This window comes from Hermetia illucens, chromosome 3 (genome assembly GCF_905115235.1).
Source record: "Hermetia illucens chromosome 3, iHerIll2.2.curated.20191125, whole genome shotgun sequence".
In the NCBI taxonomy this organism is placed as follows: Eukaryota; Metazoa; Arthropoda; class Insecta; order Diptera; family Stratiomyidae; genus Hermetia; species Hermetia illucens.
This window is the reverse complement of record NC_051851.1, coordinates 53,391,439-53,404,679: the sequence shown is the minus strand read 5'-3', so window position 1 is coordinate 53,404,679 and position 13,241 is coordinate 53,391,439. Positions and strand designations below refer to the sequence as shown.

The following is a 13,241-nucleotide window of genomic DNA, read 5'->3' as shown; positions in this document are numbered from 1 at the left end:
GATATTCATATGTAGTTGAATATAAGTTAGAGCTTATATACCTTTCAGCAGCTTCAAAGTCACGTTTAGTTTTGCAATGGGAGCCTTTTTATATAGAGAGTCTAAAACTTGATGACCGACAAGTATGGATTGTTTCAAGGTTTCGCGTTCTGTCATTTTTGGAGGATCTAGATTAAAATCGAAGATTAAAATAGACATGCGAAATAGCTTCTCTGAAATTATAACAACATTTGCATTTATCCAGAACCTATAATATCAAAAATGGCTATCCTGTTTCAGAAAGGGACAATTGGTTCCTGAAATACTATTTTTGTCGAAATGCTATGATAGAAACTTTTAGCCAAATATAATATTTTTTAAATTGATTTACGCTGAACTTCGTTTCAATTTTTATGATGAAAACAGAGTTCAACAACTTTATTTGTACATACTTGATTCCATATGAAAACCACGTCATTCCCGCCAAACGGCGACTAACCATCATTTTGTATTTCTAAGCTTCTGTTCGAAATCTTCAATTATGTAGCCGCACTTCTAAAAAAGACGACCAAGCTATTTTCTTGATCACCCAGACAGCTTTCTATACAATCAGAATTATTCTCTATGCATAAATTACAAATTTTAAATTCAATAGTAAATTTGCCCTCCATCTATTCTACTTCCGAGAATCCTTTTCCTCTTCTCTAAATATATTATCTATTTTCCATATTTAGTGTCCACGGAAACGCAATCATAAAATCAAATAAAATATTTTTGAAAGTGCTCGTTGTTGACAGATTCAAAAAAAAAAATCTATGTAAATTAGGAGTAGCACATTTTTCTTTCCTTGATAAAAATATTAGCCAAAAAGTATCTCATTTTATAATACAATAATTGACGTACATAAATTGGTCAAAATTTTGATTTTAAAGCTTCATCTGTATAATTTTATTGTGTATATATTTTATATGTGGGACTAGAAATATAATGATGATGGACCCGTAATCGAACTGGAGATATCAAGAATTTTTCTAGGAAATTTACTGTGTGTTCCCATTGATTTGGACGCAAGAAGTAATTTGATATTTCTTTAGATAATTTCAAAATTTACGTTAGAATTTTATCGGTATTTTAATAATACATAAAACTGTTGGAGAAAAAATATATGCAGTTCAAAAAATTTAATGGAAAAGAAAAGATATTGAAGTGGGGGATATGATGAATTGCAATGGCGTGTATTTAGTATACTGGAAATTATGGGAAAAATACTTTCATTATGAATGAACGTTGTTTATATCATGCACGTAAATGTTGTTATTAGGACCTAGGATATCCTTTCCTGCTGCTCAGCTTGGAAGAAGAATTGCGAGTTTCGATTCCCGTGGTCAAAATCATTCAACTGTCAAGGCATTGCTCAAAACTGGCCTCAGAGAAATGAGAGAGAGCACTAACGATTGCTCACAGCTGAACAAGAGCGAAGTAGTGCTCTATGAACCGATTACATAGGATATCATAACTTTTGTAAAGGAGAACATACTGCTATTTGCACTTACTCTTCTACGAGATCTGTAGACAGTTTTCTGATTCTAAACAAGCTCCCTTGCAACTTGTCAAAAAGTGAAATGATCCCTTATTCAGCAGGGTTTGCAATTTAATATGAACAAAACAGAGTTTTTAACGACCGATCTTAATGAAACAGTCACTATCACTGTCATTGCCGAGAACTGAGCGGTTTAATTGCCCCTGATCAATGCTCTCAGACAATGGTGAACTGTGCCATGAAACTGTTTAACGAATCAGTGCAACATGAATGAGGTGACGCCCTATAACTCGCATCCTTTCCGTTCGACGCATGAACGCAGTGTCGTTAGCCCGAGACCTTCTGCGGTTCTAACTATTAGCCAGCTAAAGCCGTACCATTCGGCTTGTCAGTGCGTATAGCCCGGTGGCCGTTACGTCGATAGGAGGCTCTGGCCTGTCAATTTGGATTCTTCAAGCGGCCGGCGATCGAATGAAAATTTGTTCGGAAAACAAAAATATCTCAAATTTTCGTCTTAAGTCCCTTCGCATCCAGAGTTGAACTAATGATGTTGCGGCTTGTCGGTACGTGGATGGTAGATTTAGTTAAATCGGTGGGCGGGTGCATTGCGGGCTCTTATGATGTAACCGACAGGCCGAATTGAAGGTGGATGGTGGGCCTTACAAAGGTAGGGAATAAAGTCCCCCTATAATGGAGACGAAGATAAGCGTTGGATCAGTATCGTAACAGGTTGTGATCACCTCCAAGTTGAGGATATCCGCGATCAATATGGGGTTGCACGCATCATGGAAAAATTGCGCGAAGTGTTCGATAGTATGCTCACATAATTCGCTCTGACGAGAACTTGCTAGCTAACATTGACAATTTAGCTCAATAGAAAAAGATCCAAAGGTCTATCGAAGCAAAAATGGTTGCATATAGTAGGTGGTAATTTGTGTGCCTTTTGATTCCTTTGCCTATAGCGCCGAATTCGATCTAGAGGAGGGGACCTCGCAACCGAACAAGATAACAGCTGAAGAGGAAGATGAAAGTGGACATCTGTTCAAATGTGAAATCCATAGATACCAAGGAAGAGACTGACAAACTCGGCCATCCATTTGTTGTTCTATCAATATCTCCAGTAAAATAAAAACTAAAATTAAAGTTTTCGGTTTCACCTTTTTGTTGCAATAAATAGTGGATGATTTATTCTTGATTCTCACAACAAAAACCAAAAAGGAAAATTTCCTTGTGTTTTACAATTTCAACTTTCCAAAAAACATAAAGAGGTGGGTTTGACATTTGCTGTCAGATCTAGACCATAGAGGATTTTAATCAATAGAGGATGGAGGCGGAACTATTAGAAAGACGTCATTCCTCCTCCGATTAGTTTGCTGTGAGACCACGGTTAAGTATTGATTTTCGAAGAGGGTTACGGTCTAAATCAGTGTAGCTTTTATTCTACGGCCTGGCATTGCTCTCTAATGGGGTATTATTGCTTGAGTCTGTTTCACATCGCTATGGTTGTTCCGTTTGGTCCTATTCGACTTTACTCTAATCTCATCACCTCTGTGATTAGTTTATTGGATTTTACGACCACTTTCAGGACATCTTTCAACATTCTTTTGTCTTCCATACTTCTCAAACATTATCGACGTCCGTTGTGTCGGCGCATTCAGGACCGTTAGGTCATTTATCAATTGTCTAGATACATCGAGACAATCATCGTGTCCCTGACTCTGGTGACAATTATTTTCAAAACTTGTTTCTGTGTAAGTAATAAGAAGCGATCAATTCGACTCTCTTATTGGAGATAGCTCCTTCTCAGAGCATTTTAGGTAATTTGATTAAAAATAAGATCCATTTTCAATTATTTGATTTGTGCTATCGTTTAACGAATCCTTTGGGGAATCCAGATTAAGCAGCAATTTTTCCCCTTTGTCTGTCTTTTTTTTGTAAGCAAAGAAAGTTGCATCTCCAATTGACATTTGCTTTGACTTAGTCCAGGTATATCCACTTTTTCGCCTCAGAATTCTTTCGAAAAATGTTACCCTCTCTCGTGTGGTACCAACTATTGGACGATAGCAGTTATAACATTTTCCAATATTTCAAGGCTATTACTTACACAGCTAGTACGTGCGTTGAAACCTACAGAGAAAGCCTTCGGGTTTCGTTGAAGGGCAAGCGAATCGCAGGTTTGGAATTCATTCCTTGCATGCGATGCACTTAGTATGAAGGTGAATTACTAGCCGTACCCTAGATATCATATTTATACCAGCGTTTGGTAGTAGGTTTGGCTGACGCTAGAATAAAATACAGCTTGTTTCGTCGGGCATGTATACAACATTCATGATTTTCAAGAGAATTCTATGTTTCTTACTTTCAAACTTGTTCTTTTTCTTTAGTTTTTGTTTTATTCCGTGGAGGGTTGGTTTGCCTGGATAGGGTTCGAAACTCCTTAATATTGGTTCAGGTGGAGTAGAGAGGTTTTTAAGCCGTTATTCAGGACCATGTTGTTACCGGTGGTTTTTAGGTTGTTTCCCATCGACTTGGATGTTCATGATCGCTTCCTCCTCCTCATTTCGGACATGATCGTAGCGAGTTATGCCACTAATCCAACGCTATAACGCCGTTTCTATAACCACAAGCTGGCGTCTTTGGTGGTTGATCATCATTCGCAGGCATATGAAGCGATAGGGCGAATTTGGATGTCGCAAAAGAGTATCACTTTATAAATCCTAAGTTCTGGTTAGATCAATGTCACTGAAAGTTGGTCGTCAAAAACTCTGCATTCTTTAGATTTAACCATAAACCACGGCGTATGAAGTCATGATCAGTTTTGTTGTAAACCGCTGAAAAATTTTTTAGCATGGCCGTGGCCGTGGCCGTGGACGGTAAGTTCAAGGAGGAATAGCACTTCCTTCATGAGTCAGATGTAAGTACATAAATACTTAACGTACTGGTTTTAACCCATTCCAAATATTACCTATGATTATTTTTTAAAGGCTCTAAAATGAATAAAATTTCCCTAATTCTGCTAAAATTGTCAGTAGTACTTAGTAAATCTATTTAAAGTTGAAGAGTACAGTTCAGAGTAGAGTTTCACAATTTAGTGACAATTTCGGGTTGCCTACTAGTCAATATTATTGAAGTAGTAGAATCAACTGCTTGGTTGGCTGGAATCAAAATGCGTCATGCCATTTTAAAAGATCTTTTATTTGGTCAGCTTTTCTGTTTTGTTACTCGGATTATAACTCCAATGCGGTGTCTAGTGTCACATAAAATCCTTCTATCGGGAGTGGGCCACTTGTGACTTGAATCTTCTCGATTTGTTTCAGTCCACTGGATAAGAAGAAGAATCCTGACAATATGGATTGGTTCTTGAAGTACTATTTTCAAAAGCGGTTGATCTGGGTGAAATATTTCATAGTTAAATGATCGCTATTACCGGAGCTCTCCTACCGTTAATGTAGCTATATGCTTCCTTGATCATTTTATGGTGTGTATTCCTTTATAGAGCACAAAAGACGTATCGAAAGTCCATAATACTGCGGGTTGCGTATTTGTAGCATTACATTGGGTCATTAGATAACTGCATTGGGGTCTCTGCGAGCTCATTTGCTTGTTGACAACGACGCTTGTAGTCTCTGATTCACAGTGATTTGGGACGATTCAGAAATTGAATAGCAATGGCGAAAGTTAAGAAAAAACAATTGTCAAATGATTCTGATCTGTTTTTTGTTGCATATGAAAAGAGATCACACACTCAAAATTTGTTGCTTAAAAGCTACATTACAATAAGCCGCCTGCGAACACAGCTCTTAGTGTATACCAGTCTTAATGTATGAAGACTCCATATTAAGCTTTTTCAGGTTTCTTCCTTCTATTTGGAGAATAGATAAATTAAAGGGTGTTTTTCATACTGAATAATAATGTCAATAAAGATATCTGCAAGGAGATTATGTTCAGATTTGCTTGCTTGCTTTTTATAGTGTAATTTTGGTTTTTCGAGTCCGCTCTTTTCTGTCAGGCGGAGGAGCGTAGAGCCAAGACTATGAAAGTTTAACTCCAATTAGTTTTTAATATTGATTTGACCAGAGTTTTTTCGTATTTCTTCATATACTGTTGTATCGAGAATTGCAGTAAATGTATTTCAGAATAAAAGACTCGAGTATTAATTGGTGTAGATCTTAGAAATGCCAAAAAAAAAACACGAGACAATATTCCAATGAAATGCAAATGAGTTGAGAATAGCTAATCTATCCAAAACCACAAACACCCACTACGTTGCAGGAGTGTCAAGCAGAATAAATTTGAAATTTAACACATGCCGAACAGCACGATTCCACTTTTATTTTCACCTAGAATTTCAAACTAAGTTTATGTGAATGAACAATACAAAAACCCAACAAAAATGTTACAGCAGCAAAATGCGATAATAGTGTGACATACCTTCGAAATGAAATAGTCTTTTTTGAAGTTTCCTCTCCTGGGTTTCATTCAAAACCTGCTCATTCTAACTTTCAGGACTTCAAAAAAGAAACAACTCCATGGGTCGTAAATAACAAAATCACCGAACGAAAATTCATTAAAAAAAAATTGTTTTTTTATTCTGCTCAATCTCCAAACTTCTATGTTGTGCCAGTATAATAAAAGGGGTTGAAAATTGCTCTAGCGCTAAACCACCCGAATAGAATCAGATAGTTAGAATATTGTATCCATTTTCTACACGTCTAGCTGTAACTGAATATGAGTGTACGTCCATATAAAAGCATCAGCAATTGCTTTGTGCATGCATGCATGCTTGATGCATTCATGCACAATGCACACCCTACCAAATGTGTTGTTTGTATGTGTGACGAAATACATATTGTAGAACTCCCAAATGTGCATACTGACTGAAATGGAAAATTCTTGCACTGTGAAATGGCAAAAAATGGACAGAAAAAAACAGCCTTCTGAAAATAGGATATAAAATCAATGGCTGTGTCAGTGCAGACAACTGTTATTTTGCGATTCACCACCATTCATCGTAGGACATTTTCGGAAAAATTGCTGGGGATTTTGAACTGCGTATATTAGTGGTGCATGTGGATGTACACAGCGGGTATGATACCGGCTCCAACTTCTCAAAAAAAGAAAAAAGGAAAGCGTGCAACTTAATTGATTCCTATTAAATTTATCACGTTTTTGCCATTCTGCTCACGAGGTAACGAAACCTTCCGTGTTCCGGTTTTATTTTAGTAGTCTCACTTTCAGTTCAAGTTCATGCTCTCTCCCGCGGTTTAGTCGAATTAGACTCTTCTGATAGTGGTAAATTTCAATGGCTAGAGGGTATGAGACTTATGACACTTCGAACCATACTTTACGATGCCTGATCACCAAGATATTTTTGGGATAATGATTCGCAAAATTTCCCTAAGCTCGCTCTTTGCACCATTCCTTGAAGTTTATCTCAATGAGCAAGCTTGAAATTGTCAAAGTTGTTATCATTTCTGGGTCATCTAAAATAAGGACATTCGATACAATCAAGCAACAAATGGAAGCCCGTTATACCTTTGTGGAACCGTGTATAATTATTGCTTTGTCAGCAAATCGACATTATTCTCGGCATAAGGACGAAAAGAGGGCAGCAGTTTTTAGGTAAAAAACGGAATATCCAACAAGCGAGAGTATTTAAAGTGTTTGTATGCACCCTCAATAACCAAAAAGAAATGGATAGACCGAAAAAACGTCGAACATGAAAACGAAAGCCTTCAAAGACTTCACGGGTGGCATTGGATAGTACACCATGGAGTACGAGCGAGCACAACAACGCTGAATGAATGGGTGGATAAATTTAGCCCTAACTTTTGTTTTGAAACTGTCAAAAGCATGCAGACCAAGGGCAGCCTGGCAACTACTATAAAGGCCGGGTATTTAATGTAGTACATTCATACATACACAATATGACTACGGTGTTCATTGTGTTATGTACGTTAGCAAGGCATATCTTCCATATCTCTAGTGGCAGCCAAAAATATATGTCGAATATAATTGCTACGCTCTAGTAGCAGCCTTCAGCTACATGACTATGCTATTCCTGAACGTTTGCTTCCTTTTTGGGAAGGTATATATACAGAAAACTGGGAACTAAACTGCTGAACTGAACCCTGAATTGAATTGAAAAACCACCTATTTTCTATAGTCCATGCTATCATAGCTGCTCGTGTCTGTAGAGGGCTAGCCAGGCAGCCAGTCAGCCAAAATGACTGGCGAATATTGTGTTGTAAAAGGGCAGCACCAACAATTTTTTTCTTTCCCCTGATTCACATACATTTCATTTGGAGTTCCTAGCACTGGTGGTGGTGGTGGTGGGTTTGTTTGCCTCGGAGCGGTGCAAGAATGGCGGCGACGGTGACGGCGGCGGCGCTCCGATGGCAGACATTGCGGCCTAAATATTATTCCCAATTTTGAAACTATATACATATTTGCCATATACCCTCATATGTTGCATATAGCTACGCATATCCATGGAGGTAGAGTTTTGTTGTCATGTAATGTCGTCGTCCATATTACACATTTACTAGAGGGCCCGAAAAAATATCCAGCAAATTGTGTGAAATCTAACATACACAGAACTGAAGATATAGCAGTCAGTGCGGAGAGTAAATAGATGCATGATCATCAATCAAATTTTGTTTTCTCTCCACGTACTTTTATGTGTACTGAGTGTGTTGATATGTTTTTTCGTTCACTAAACAACATATTTCGATGAAGGCGCACTTTTGTGCAGAGTCGAGTTAGGCTTAGGAACACAGTTTTTTGTGCGAACCGAAAGGATATTTCCAACCATTTTGGCTCCGAACGCATTTTTACAACTCCGCGAAATAATGCCCCGAAAATAGTTTGCCTGTTTTGAATACGACCAGGATAGAGTGCACCTTTATGTATCGCTTGCATGGTCGTATGATATATTATATGACTACGCGAAAGGCGGTCGGAGTTCCCCTATCTCTGAATTTAATGGTGTAGTAATATAGATTTGTAAAGGTTCAAAGGTATCATGGCGGATGATACAATGACATAACATTACGTACCAGGAAAAGGTGTTTGCTTCTATAATACCTTTGCTCGACATGTATGTATATATGTGCGTATTTAGTGTACATTCATTTCTTCTGCACGTGGTTCAGGTAAATTATGGAATAAATGTATGGTCGTACACTCACTCCGCCTCTGGGTAAATGCAAATCGCCTTGACTCGAAGGTTGATTAACCCTACACTGAAATGACAAACTGTGCGCGTACTATGTACATAGATAGCGAACTTGTTGAGATGCCCATGCGAAGACTCTGGTACACTTGGCGTTATTTAGTCCTTACGGATGTAAAAATCATGACTTTCGTCATTGGCTAGGGCTTCTCGTAAACTAATTCAATGTATTTTTTCTAGATTTGAAGCCGTTTTAATTTTGAATTTTCTACTTGTTGTGTAATTTCTACTGTCCGAAGGACAAAGATCCTTTAATATTTTTTTTCCATTCACCAAAGTGACAGCTGCTGTTTTATTTCAATACGATTATATGATTTAAGAGATATCAGCAGAAATCTGGAAAAAAAGTTATAAAAAAAGAAAGAACGATTTGATTTACTCACGGATTTGGACCAGCATTTTCGTTAACATCTGCTGCATCTAGTGATAGCTAAGATGGGAGCTGCTTTCCTGATTTGAAAACATATATACAATCAGATCCTTGATCAAGAAAGAATATACTTTATAGTGATATTAAGGAATTATCCCCGACCCATTTTTTGTTCCGAGCTTCTCCGTCAATATATGTATATCCTTGCATTTTGGCGCTCTTCTCTTATGATAAGGGCTAATTGCTCAACTAGTACACTTTGTTTAGAATTTTCATTTGGATCTGTCTTTTAATGGTGGCTCGTACACAAAGTCTTTCCAACTTCAAAATACAAAGCATCTAAAATTGTACTTATTTGATTCGCAGGTTACTAAGCTGATTGCTCTAATGATATCTATGTTTCCTGATTTGTTTGGCATATTGTCAATCTTTCTAAAGCTGATTATTCTGCATCATCCCTTCTCTGTTTCATATGGTGTATATGCTGTTGTTATCACGTCTACCCTGCAAAAACCTAAGGTATTCTTATAAGACACTATTGCCTTTTTTGTCGTCTTCCGTTTCTCTCATGTTGCCTTTAAATTTCCCTTTCGATGTCTTCCTGCTGCTTTGTTGATTTCGTCTACCCTTTTACCACTGATATCCTGACTGGTATCCTGATTTAAATTTCAGTTTCCTTCTGCCGTTTTTGAGTCTCTCCGATGGCTTCTTTTTGCTGTTCTGAACTTCTCGAATGATCGCTCCTTCCGCTTTATCATCGTTTTTTGATCTCTATTTAAAACTGGCATAGCTTGTCTCTGGCAGTTCGTGAATACTACCACCATTTTTCGGAACTAATATTCCAGCTGCTTTCTCAACCACGTCGACAGCCAATGTAGGATCGTACTGGAGATGATGTTCTTCGACGTTAACACCCTTCGACTCCACACTTCCTCTGTAATCTTCCCTCTCGTAGGGAGTTTCAGCGCCGCCAACTCCAAGGTAGTTTTCTCACAATATCTGTTTGAATTATCAAATAGTGAATTTACTTTTTCTGATGACCATATGAGTGGATACCTGAAAAACCACTTAGCAACCTATGAGGGCTTTGAGTTTAGTTTAATTACTAGCTTTTTTCAAAAGTGCACACACATTTTTACAATTTCTTAAGTGGTTCGGTTGGGCATTTTCTTTTTCAATATATAGGTTCTGCATGCGAAATTCAGAATTTTCCAAACCAATTCAGGATTTTCCAAACAAATTTCAGGAATTTCCAACCTAGAGACTTTCCCAAGTCAATTTCGGAATTTTCTATTTCAAATTCAGACTTTTCCATTTCCAATTATGAATTTTTTCAATATTTTACTATAAAGTTTTATACCAACTTTTTACCTCTGGATAAGGATGAAGCTGGAAATGTTTTCTATCATTATTTGCTTTAATGAACTAGTCTAAGAATATAACGGTCGAATGGATGGGTAAGTGTAAGTAATAGCAACCCCATAATTTAAATTGCTTAATACTTGAGAACTCTTCTCAGGAAAGCCGAAATTAATTTCAGTCACAAGGATACGAATTTATATCTAGAGTTCATGCAAAAAAAACAGCAGAGGAGGATTACATTTTTTCCCAGGCTGAATACCATAACAATAAATAACGATAAAAGATTGATGAGCTGCTCAGACTTCAAAGAACCCAGTTCCATCCTTATCTATTGGTAAAAATTTTGTATCAAACTCTTTCGTAAGACATTTTAAAACTTTGAATTGAAAATGGAAAAATCTGAATTTGAAATCGGAAATTCCGAAATTGAGTTAAGAAAGTTAGTTCGAAAATTTCTGAAATTAATTTGGAAAATTTTGAATAAGACTTGCAAAATCTATGTTAAAAGATATAACAGTTGTAATGATCCATAATTTGGTTAATGTTCTAAATAAATATCCTTGTGGCCAAAGCTATCCTACAAGCTGAAAATATCGGGGACTTTGACTGTTTGGGTCCGACAGCGCCTAACCTGTCCTTCTCCGTTTTTATCACAGTCTCTTCCAAGGTCCTTTTTTTCGTCTTTCCAAATATCACACAAATATCACGGTGACATAATAGTCAACCATAAATATTCGTACCAATCCAATTGTCAATGCCGCAATACGTTGCACACATAACAGCTTGAGCTTTTATGGGTCTAGAACAGACCCATACAGATTTTTGCTATTAAATTTTGGAATAAAATATTGCAGGGAAAGTAAATCAAGGTTCTATAAAATTATATTTTTTTGGAAAAGAAAGCTAATCAACTGCACCTTTAAAGCATTTTCGCATATTTTGAACGATGCTTAGTACCGGAAAATGGTTACTGGTGCTTTGTCCAAAGATTCACTGGCACCACTAGGCAGGACTTCATCAAATAGAGTCACTAGACTTTTCTTCATGAAAGTAATGCCGTACCCAAAAAAAAATGTTTTGATGAGCAATCCAATTTGTAAGAATAATTTGACTTCATGGGGCTGTATCGATCGGATGCTGCTCTCAGACTGGCTTCAATAAAATAACGTTTTGGATTGCAGCTCTGGGTTCCATAGTCTGGTAAATTCTTGTTTATGACTGCTAAACGACATTGCCAGAATCTAGTTGGTGCTTTGTACAGATGTAGTGAATCGTTGGAAGGTTATAGATTATTACTTAAAATATTCTCTCCTCCTAAGAACATAAACAATTGCATGGAATTTTTTTCACTAAAAGGTGTATAAAACAATATCTTGCAACTTTTTCGTACTGAGTATCTATTCTATTATAATAGCCATCTGAAGGCAACCTTCTGCCTATAGTAACGTGTACATATCCCGGTCTTCACGTTCCGTTAAAGGTTCATTAAGACGACAATATTGCACATTGTGTACAGTTTTACGGATATCTATGTTCGACTTTTTAAAGTGTTGGGTTTCGTATTCCATGAGACAAGCGATCGACTGCCGACCACCATTAGAGGGTAGGTATTGTACTCCGAATACTTTGTCTCCTACTCGGTCTCAGCGTTATTTCAAATTTACTCTTTTTATATGGTATTACCGTGCACTTAAAGATACTTTACCAAGCGAACTCAAGGCAGAGATAGTGTACACCAAGGAAGCAGTAGACGACAATTTCGTTATCTGCTTTGCACCGTTCACTGTGTATATTCGTTCCTACGCCTGTATGTTTGCGTATCTACGTATATTCCAAAAAGGGATTGATAGGGTCGCGCAATAAATGCCTGGAAGGAAAACTGAACTAATAGCACAAGTAGTATATGTATCAGTAGCAACAACAAAGAGATTGTAGCCTGTAAAGCATAGCAACAAAACTACGACAATTTTTCTTGTTTTCTTTTGAAAAATTTTGCGTTCACTCTTTCTCACCCCAATGTCGTTTTCTTCCTCTCCACACTATATATCGGGTATATTCCTATCTATTTACATTACTCTCAGCATACTTTAGTGTAATACAAGGAAAGGTCATATATCTTCCACGGCCTAGTGATTTCTAATGGACGTTTCAATTTTTCCTTGAAGACAAGAATATTTTTCTGAATTGTTCTTGGAACTTGATGGGGAATACATAGAATATCTGTCTCCTTTCCTTTCTCACAAAAATTGAATTCTCAAATAGTTTCGTTATTTCTTGTGCATACATATGTGGGTAAGTTGGGCAGGGTAAGTAGAAAACAGGCAGGCCGGCGAGAACACAAATGGCGAATGGCATTATATTTTGAAAATTCATCATCAGTCAATGATAATGGATAATGGAATTGCACTTTACAGATAGGAATGTTGAGAGGGACTTTTCTTCAGATATGCTAATGGTGCTTGTTGTGGACGTTTTGTGTTGGAAGTGAAAGGCCCAGAAATGTTGCCTTTTGACTGATATGTGGTATCCTTGTAATTTGCAAACGCATCAAAAACCAAATCCTAATCCTAATTTCATTGAACTATAGGAGAACGTGACTTGTAGACTCATTTCCATCCGTATAGAATTATGTGATTTTAATCTCCACCTTTGCATCTATTTAAGTGGGTGGTTGGCAGTATATTTGCCGTAGTTTTTTTTATCATCTATTTATATCTTCACGAAAAACAAATACCGACTACTAATTAGTGGTTTTA

General features: G+C 37.1%; 1 protein-coding gene across 4 annotated transcripts in view; it reads left to right on the top strand.

Annotated features, from left to right (window-relative positions):
• Positions 1 to 13,241, top strand: part of LOC119651502 (homeobox protein homothorax) — a 440,180-nt gene that overhangs the window by 23,398 nt on the left and 403,541 nt on the right. Inside the window, exon 1 of one of the 4 annotated variants that reach the window (XM_038055123.1) lies at positions 788 to 1,024. The exons of the other annotated variants lie outside the window; for them this stretch is intronic. The gene's annotated coding sequence lies outside the window, so the exon portion shown is untranslated. Of the gene's footprint in view, positions 1 to 787; positions 1,025 to 13,241 lie in introns of those variants that run through there. 4 annotated transcript variants of the gene reach the window in all.